This window comes from Parasteatoda tepidariorum, chromosome 7 (genome assembly GCF_043381705.1).
Source record: "Parasteatoda tepidariorum isolate YZ-2023 chromosome 7, CAS_Ptep_4.0, whole genome shotgun sequence".
NCBI lineage: Eukaryota > Metazoa > Arthropoda > Arachnida > Araneae > Theridiidae > Parasteatoda > Parasteatoda tepidariorum.
In genome coordinates this window covers 14,383,205-14,393,046 of record NC_092210.1, presented here as the reverse complement: position 1 = coordinate 14,393,046, position 9,842 = coordinate 14,383,205, and positions in this window count along the sequence as shown.

Here is a 9,842-nt window from a genome sequence, read left to right as displayed (position 1 = left end):
GGACGCCATCAAATTCTTGGCATTTCCGGCAAAATTAAATTCCTAGTGCACTTTAGCATCCAAATAGAGTCTCGGTGCGGCCATCTAGTGTGGCAGAAACTAGACGTCCAAATTAACATGACCAACGGTATCTCACCCATTGTGGTGGTCTTGAAAGAGTGGATACCACTTCTGTGGAACGCACTAGGTCTGCTCATCGGGAAGACTCATTGTGCAGCTCATTGGAAATAAAAAAAAGTAAAAAAAATCTTAATAGATCGGGGGGGGGGGGGGACTTNGGGGTGACTTCAAATAGGCCTATTAATAAGTGCGGACGATATTTTAAGTTACAAAATCAGACATAAAAACGTACTTTCTCTGAATAAACATGCCTCTTTTTTTCGACGAATTTGGATTTCTGATGTAGGGGGTAGCCGCAATCTAGGAAATAGTGTCACAATAGTTTGGTCAGCAGAGCGCTGTAAAGTTTGGACCCCTTAATTATACATTTACTTTATTGATTAGTTTGAGATATTTCGAGAACTTTTCAAGTGAATTGAAAATTTTTTACTCACAACTATAAAATTAGTTTATCCAAAGATAATTCCATGCAAAAAGTAACGTTTAGTAAATAATTATTTGCTAATATTTTACTTAAGAGTGGTCGAAAAAATTTTGAATTGTAAGGTAGGCGAATTTTTGTATCCTTTCAAAGAATATAATTTTCCAAGGCCAAATGCAAAATACGAGCAAAATCAGTCGAATAGTTCCTGAAAAGTCAAACTTTAAATATCTGACTTTTTTGAAATCCAATTTCTCAAGAACAATTCAAGCGACTTTGATTAAATTTTGCATTTTACCATGTAAAGTTATATTCTTCAAAATGGTGCTAAAATTGCATACTTTACAAAAAAAGTTCTCGAGATATAGCGAAATACGCAAGAAGTAAAATTAACATTAAGGGGTTCAAACTTTGGAGCACTCTCCGGACAAAAATATTAGGACCCTATTTCCCATATTGCGGCTTCTCCCTATATTTTGGAGATCAGAATTCGTTAAAAAAAAAGGTATATTAATTCAGAGAAGGTACGTTTTTGTGTCGGATGTGGCTACTTAAAATATCGTCTGCACTTGTTAATTATCACATTTGAGGTCACCCCCTCGAGCAATTAAGATTGAGTCCTAGAACGTGAGGATCCAATCATTAGATCAAAAGTTATTCTGGGTGGTCCTTTTTTGGCGCACCGTACACAACTAACAGCTATTGATTCAAGAAAAAAACTTCGAATTTGAGTGAGATAATAGTTTCTTCCGAATCACTGTCAGACTCTGCGTATTGCAAATATTTATCAGGACAATATACACGTACAATAGCGGTATAGAATCTATTCAATGGTTTGCTTAGTAATATTTTCTCTCTTTTAAAATTGTTTTCAAGAAATAAACGAAAAGTTTTGCCATTAAATACGATTTATGTAACGGAGTAATTTATGTAATTACGTAGATTTAACCAGGCGATGAAACATTAAAATAACAATTTGTTAACTGTTTAATTGTTAAATCTGAATGCTTCTTACAATATATGTCATGGTTTTTTGTTATAAACGAGTTTGAATGTACTGAACTACATTGTCTTTAAAAATATGCAGATGGATATAAAAGTCGACAGATCAGAATGAAAATTTCTATCTGCATATTTTTGAAGTTAATGAAATTTTTTAATCGAAGTAAGAGATCTTACCACTTAAGTTTCCTGGGATTGTTTATTTAAAAGTTACACTGCATGGAAAACTTAAAGACACAATGGCGCTTCATAGTGAACAATTTAATTTTTAATAGTCGAAACCTAAATATTTATGAGTGAGCTACATATTTAATAAAGAGAAATGGGCAATTTATGGAGTTATGGATTTTTTCCCGGACTTCTACCGAAAATTGTTGAGTTACATAAAAATAGTTTTGTAAATAAAAACTAAATCCTTGCAATTAAATGCAACAAATTCAGGTAGCATTTAAAGGACTTCGTAATTTCCATAGTTTTTTATTCTTATGCAAAAAATAATTTTAAAATTTACTCACCACATTTTAGCTTAATCGCAACTGCAGTCTCCTGCTCTTTTTAAGTGACACCAACATTCAATCTACTACTGTAATCATCTAAATCTGAAATATATATATTAGGTGTTATATANCATTGAAATCTGCTGCAATTTGTGGAAGGGTTGCACGTCTGTCACGTTTAATGATTCGCGTCAATCGCTGTTGATCTCGTTCTTGCATGATGCTTTTCCGACCCCCAGAGATGTCGTAGATTTGATGTTTTACAGGATTTCCGATATTAACGGTATACTCGTGAAATGGTTGTACGTGAAAATTCAAATTTCATTGCTATCTCGGAGATGCTATGTCCCATCTCCCGTGCGCCGACTATAACACCACGTTCAAACTCACTTAAATCTGTATAACCTGGTATTGTAGCAGCAGTAACCGATCTAAGAGCTGTGTGCACGATTACGACGAATTGAACTACGATGAACTATAATAATAATAACATTTATTTACATAACAGAGGTAAGTTCACACAAGCTGCGGAAGACCGCAGGCAATCCTTTTACATGACNAGTTTTTTTGGCTCTTCAGTGTATATATACACACGAATGTTAATATTGCTGAAATATACTTATATCTACTGAAAAATTTATTTATTTCAACTCTTGTTTATTTACTTATTAACTGTTAATATCTAATCTATTTTATTTATTATCACGCAAACTTGTTTTTTGAAGAATATCTGCAATTTTGTATTTTTATTATTTGGTAAGTTAAAAAATATGAATGTTAACAATGAATGTCATATACTATGAATGTTTTATGCTAAAAAGGATAATTAGTAATATAAATAGTGCTTTACATTATTGTATTAATTATCTTTGCAAATACATGTTGACTGAAGTTCAGAATAAATATTAAAAAAACTTATTTACAGGTTTTGTGAAACTGTTAAGTAAAATACAATTCTCAAAATATTTATGTAATAAGGTAATATAGTGTAATTTTACAATAAAGTAAAACACATTTTATTTAGTTTGAAGTTGTTAACTAGGAATAATAAATAAATTCAAAAATGTAATAATATAAAAGAATGCTAAGAAAATATGGTAAATAAACTTATACCGATAAATGCCATTAAATAAGAGATGCAGAAATGTGCAAAAAATATCATTGTACATTTTATGCTGATCTGGATCTCAGACTTCAGCAAAAAAAAAAAAAAGGGTTAAAAAAAATTAAAAAAAACGGCAATGTGAATAAAGCACTCGTGAAAGTACAAGTTATTGAAAAATAAAAAGGACAGTTTTTTTTGTTGCTTTTGTTAGTTTATATAGCACCAAGCACCTTTTGGACATCTGGATCTTCTCTGTTAATTAACGAACCATGTCGTGCGATTTTCTTGCCAATAAGAATGAATTGGCAACAAAAAAACGATTCTAAATCATTTCCTTTTCATGCTTTATGGAAATAGATACGAGGGTTGCTATTTATATTTCTGGCCTTGGCAACAGTAAGTGTTGCTAGGCGACCACAGACGATTTTAATCGAAAGTTTGATATTTTTAAACATAAATTCAGCAGATGATTTACCATTATAGCTTCATTTGTGTTGTTGACAGTAAAATTGAAAAGTTCTTCTCTTTCAAAAAATGGATTTGAATCGTGAACATTTTCGTGCCATTATTTTTCATAACTTTCGACGTGGATTGTCAAGACAAGAGTGCTTCGATGAACTTAATTCTTTATTCAGCGATAAAGCGCCATCCTACAGCACTGTAAAAAATTGGTATAACGAATTTAATCGTGGTCGATGTTCGATCCAGGACGAATCCCGTGCAGGTCGTCCAAAATCCGTTGTTGTGCCAGAAAAGATCGATGCTGTGCGTGAACTGATAAAGCAAGATCGTCATGTGACATACCGTGAGATAGAGGCGTCTTTGGACATTAGTATGACTAGCATCAATAAAATATTGCATGAACATTTGAGCGTAAAAAAAATTTGTTCGCGTTGGATCCCGCATAATCTGACAAACGCTCAAAAAAAGGCTCGTGTCGATTGGTGCAAGGAAATGTTGGAAAAATACGTTCAAGGTACATCAAAGGCTGTGTATAACATCTACACAGGTGACGAATCATGGATCTATGCATATGAGCCGGAAACAAAACAGCAATCAACTGTATGGGTCTTCCAAGACGAGGCAAAACCAACAAAAGTTGTTCGAGGAAGAAGCACATCGAAACAAATGATTGCCTGTTTCTTCGGCATTAACGGTCATGTGGCAACAGTGGCGTTAGAGCAACGCAGGACGGTCAATTCTGAATGGTACACGACCATTTGTTTGCCAGAAGTCATCGGAGAAATTCGAAAAAAGCAGAAGAACAGGCGAATCATTCTTCATCATGACAATGCGAGCTCTCACACATCGACTCAAACAAAGGCATTTCTGACGGAGCGAAAGATCGAACTGATGGGTCATCCGCCGTACAGCCCTGATTTGGCACCCAATAACTTCTTCTTATTCCCACACATCAAAAATAAATTACGTGGACAACGATTTTCAGCCCCCGAAGAAGCGGTTGATGCATTCAAAACGCATGTTTTGGAGTTACCTCAATCGGGCTGGAAAAAGTGCTTTGAAAATTGGTTCAAACGCATGCAAAAGTGTATTGATCATCATGGAGAACATTTTGAAAAACAATAAAACCAATTTCGATCCTACATATTTGTTTTTTCATTATTAGGCCAGAAATATAAATAGCAACCCTCGTATTAACATAGAAAAAATAAGAATTAGAATAATTCGATATTTGACAACTAACATTTGCACTTATTCGATGCAAACTGATATAAAATTTTTCTCTTTTTAAAGAAATTTCAGAATAAGTTTAAGTCATGTTATATGAAGTTTCTTGTTACTATGTTTAACTGAATCTTTAACTTTTTCTCTGTGTTGCAATTTTAAACGTCACTCACGCAAAATTCGCACTGTCATATTAATTACTTAAGCCTCATTAAGTGTTCTTGGAACTTTGTCAGATCTTTTTCTTAGCAGGTAGGTGGTTTCATTTGTCACTGATTTAAATGATAATAACTTTCATATAATTCTTACAAATTTCAATAAGATGTTGGTAGCTTATTTGATATAATAGAGAATATAGTTTAAATTGCTCCAAAACCAGAAGGAAATATTTATAAAGTGTGATTAATAATACGCGTATTTTATTTCACAACCATAGACGCAGCATTGAAAACTAATAATAAATTTTAACAAATCAAAATCTAAAGAGATGTTTATGAGTCAACTTGTTTTAACTGCTGCAAAAACTATAAAATCCGTAATTTTCTATTGTTCTCTTACAATTTTATTTATAATTTGTTATAATAACGTATTAACAATAAATTTATATTTATTGTCTGCACTGAATTTTCTTGTAATAACAACGAAATGGATAAAAAAATGTGTCAAAGTAAATAGATAAAGCATAATTTTAAAATCTGTGTAAAATAAAAATAAAAATTTTGATATTTTATTTGTTCTTCTATTTATTACTGCTTTATGCAAGTATGTTGATCTGGGATGAGATGATCTATATCATCTTCATTTAATAGCAATCAGCATTTGAGGAGTAAAAAGTGGAAAATGCCTAATCCTAGTGATTATTTAAAAAGTTTTTCAAGATCTTTGAGCATTTTAAGCTTTGAAGTTTTTGTTTAGCAAAACAGGAAGTAAAGTAAAGTCACAAAAGTTAGAAAATTTTTTCGAAAAATGTACCTAAAATTGCAATAATGTCAATTCAAGCTTTGAAAAAACTCATGTCAAGTTAATTAAGGTAGCTCTATTAGCACGTAAAATTTTACATCGGTAACTGCATTTCTGAGGGCTGCAGTACTGCTATTTATTCTGGATTAACAGTGGCAGGTTTCTTTAGCTTTAATCTCCGTATAATTTAGAGCCTGCAGTGTTTTCATTACAGAAAAAAAATGGGAGAGAATTTCTCACGCTTTCTCAAAAACAGGGTGAGATTTCAAAAAGTTAAGTGAGATTTCTAAAAATTACAAAAACACGAATAGACTTGGAAAAAAAATATTTCTTTAATTGTAATAAATTTTTAACATCTTCTAATTTCTAAACCATTGAACATTGGATATTTTTGCGGCATTATCATATGGAAAACGTTCTGTATCTACTTTTTCATTAGCTATTCTCATTAGGTTTACTCAAATGCTTACCAATCGATCTGTTACGATATTTTGCTTTAATTCGGTTTGGGGGCTAAATAACCTTGCAACAGATGCTGTACTATTCGGAATCACTAATTAAATTTGTAGCATTGTGCACACACTTTCCTATCCTCTACATCTGCCAGCATAGATTCTTCAATTATTTCTGTTATGGAATAGTGAAGTTGTTTGAAGTTATTTCCATGTTCATACTCTTTGTTAGGTCTTCCAGATTAGTTTTCACAGACTTAAACTTTTACAAATTGCTCTAAATTGTCGATGAGGGAGTTTGGTAATTCATTAACAGCGAAAAATAGAGATACTTTAAACAACTTATTATAAAGAACTCACTTTTTTCTCAAGACTTGTCGTAGTTGTTTTCATGTCTTTTTCAAAATGGCGGAAGACTACATTTTTTTCTAAAATTCAAGAGATTCGTGCATTTTAAAATTGATAAATTCAGTGAGAGAACTTCTCGCGTTAATCATTTCTTAATGTGAGAAAAGAAAAACATATGCGAGATTCTCGTGTTCTCGCGCTGTAGTGAAAACACTGCCTGGCAAGTTTTACTCAAATAAAATTGTCTCACTGCTTGATTCTAGAGTCTCCTATTTCGTTAATTGAATTCGAAATTACAAGTTAACATAAACAACGCTCACCACATAATCTGTATAAATCTCTCTAATCTGTATAAAGCTCTTTTAAACAACAGTGAAACAACCAAACAACCTATTCAAATTATAGGGTATTACACTTACAAGGTATTAGATTATCGAGTATTTAACAAGGCTTAAAAAATACACGTCCGAACATTTTTTTGAATGAAAATTAATGAAAACCTACGAATTCAATCAGTATCAATCTGTAGAAAAAAATGGCATTGGCAGTATTATGGCTGCATCACTTTTAATTATAAATCAAACGTGTTTTAAGAAATTAACAGTAAAGTATTTATAATAATAATAAACTAGAGCTTGACCGTATTTACGCATATTTTGATTCAAGCATTTTAACTATTAATTTAAAGAAACTCATAATGACAGAATCTTCCTCATTTCCTAGAAAGACAACCCAACAACAGGAAATATGAATATTAAAAAGGAACAAATTTTAAACAAACTTCCCATTGTGATTTATTCAACTCCTTTATTTATTATTTATTTATGCACAGCTATCAGGATAAACATTTTTTAAATAAAATAATAAACATTACTAAGGAAATGAAATAGTATAGTAAGTTAACTTTGTTTTATAAATTCTATTGTTTTTTAAATTTAATTCTGCAACAATTAGGTTAATCAAGTCAGTTCGATTCTCTTTCCTATTCTTGTTTGGTATTTTTTATCTGTTCCGTCACGAATCCTAATAACTTTCGTCAAAACGGTACTTTATTCTTTACCAGAATTCGACATCAATAGTTTTTAATGACTCTCAAAGAATGTAATCAATAGTTTGATGACATCGATAATAGATATGAAATTTATTGCTTATAATGACTCGGATAAATTGCTATCAATAATTTAATAATATCGATAATAGTTTTATAATCTATCTATAATTTATAATGACTCCGATAGAATCTATCAACACTAGCTCATAATGTCACCGATGGAATGTAATCAATAGTTTATTGACAATGATAATAGACTTTTAATCTATTGATAGTTTATAATGACTGTGATAAAATTTAATAAATTGTTTATTGACAATGATAATAGTCTTATAATATATTGATAGTTTATAATGACTCTGATAAAACTTAATAAACTGTTTAATGACATTGATAACAACCTGATAATTTATGGATAGTTTATAATGTCGCCGATCTCATAGAATGTAAACAATAATTTAATGACATCTATAATAGCTTTATATTCTATATAGTTTATAATAACTTCGATAGAATGTAATAAATCAATATAATAGGTTACTTTAAATGAAATAAAAAAAAATTGAATCTTTCATAAACAATGCAAAATAATCTTATACAGTTACTATTGTTAATTTCCTCACAATTTTTAAAAATCAACTTTCAAATTCTTACTTTTTGTAAATATTCATTTGAATACTTTTCCATCAGTGTATTATTTTCGTGCTTACCCAAACTGGAAATTTATATATTTAAAATGTAAGCAAACAGATGCATTACAATTCCTACATTAAATCAACGTTTTCTCAAAATGTGATTGTTCACATGTATTTACAGAAACAAAATTCATTTCACATGATTTCTCAGAAACTACACTAATTTTAACTTCGATTGATTGACTGATGTGAATTTCTGGCATAAGAGCCATATTTTGGCTATACCGAGACTAAAACTAGGCATGTATAGTAACCTGGTTAAAATTTAGAAAACTCAGCTAAAATTAAAGGAGAAACTTAAATATATCTGAAATATCTTGTGTGAATCGGGTTACGTTACGGGTGAAATCGAGTTACGTTATAACGCTGAAATTATTACTGTATATTAATTGCGCATAATTAAATATTCAGAGATGAGCATTAAATTCATTAAGTATTTTTATAAGACTGTTGATAATGTAACGTAGAATTGCAATCATGCAGTATTGTTCAATCAATAGTTTTGTTTTGTTTTGAAGGTAAAATAAAAAATCTGTACAGGTCAAGTTTTCTCCTCAATATATGTAAAAAAGTTCATTTTGTCTCCATAAAAATTTAAAGTCCTTATGGTTAAATGTTTTTGAGAAAAAGATGTAGTTATTTTTACATTGTCTTAGATCCAACAGAAAGGATTTCATCATTGTCAGTATGTGAAAAAATGACTTCCGTTTGGAAGAAATCAATGTTCCTTTACATACCGGTAGTAGGTTATTAAATACCAGTATAAATTTGGTGAAAACCTTTTCAGTAGGTTATATGTTTAAATAACCCTCTTTAAATTCACGTCTTTTATTTCTTTACATTGTGATCTTTAATTTTAAACAAACATTTTTGCATTCAACATATAATGAAATGATAAAAAAAGCTAGCAAATCAACAATACGAAGCCTTTATTTGTGTTTAGTAAGGCTTTTTTTCGGTGGCTCTGTAGTGACATAAAATGATAAGTTTTCGGGAATAATAATGTTTTCACAAATGGTGTGAGTTAGCAAGAGTTACTCATGCATGACTGTTAGATCAAATTTGACCTATCTTTTGCCAGCGCCCACTATTTTTATTCTGAAAGTAGCGTAAAACGTCAGTATGGATTAAAGCTTCAGTTTTGAGGAGATGAAAATCGTTTGTGGTCTATTTTTTTTAATATTTGAAAACTTACTCCTATGCTGTATCATCTAGACTTATAAAAATTTCTAAAAAATATGAATAAGGCATTGATTTCGATAATTTTCTTCTAGGTGGAAAAATGACGACAAACAGATGGTTTTTAAAAAAAGCTTAATAATTTTTTAAATATTTTAGTCAGTTGTCCACTCTAAAGCCTTACTGCATGATAACATATACAGTAATATATACATATACCGCTTAAACTCTGAACAGCTAGATTCCTCGTTGGGAGTACATAAGAACTGCCCAACGAAGCGTTCCTGTACAATCCATAGTTTACGAGAAAAATACGGAAAACAAAG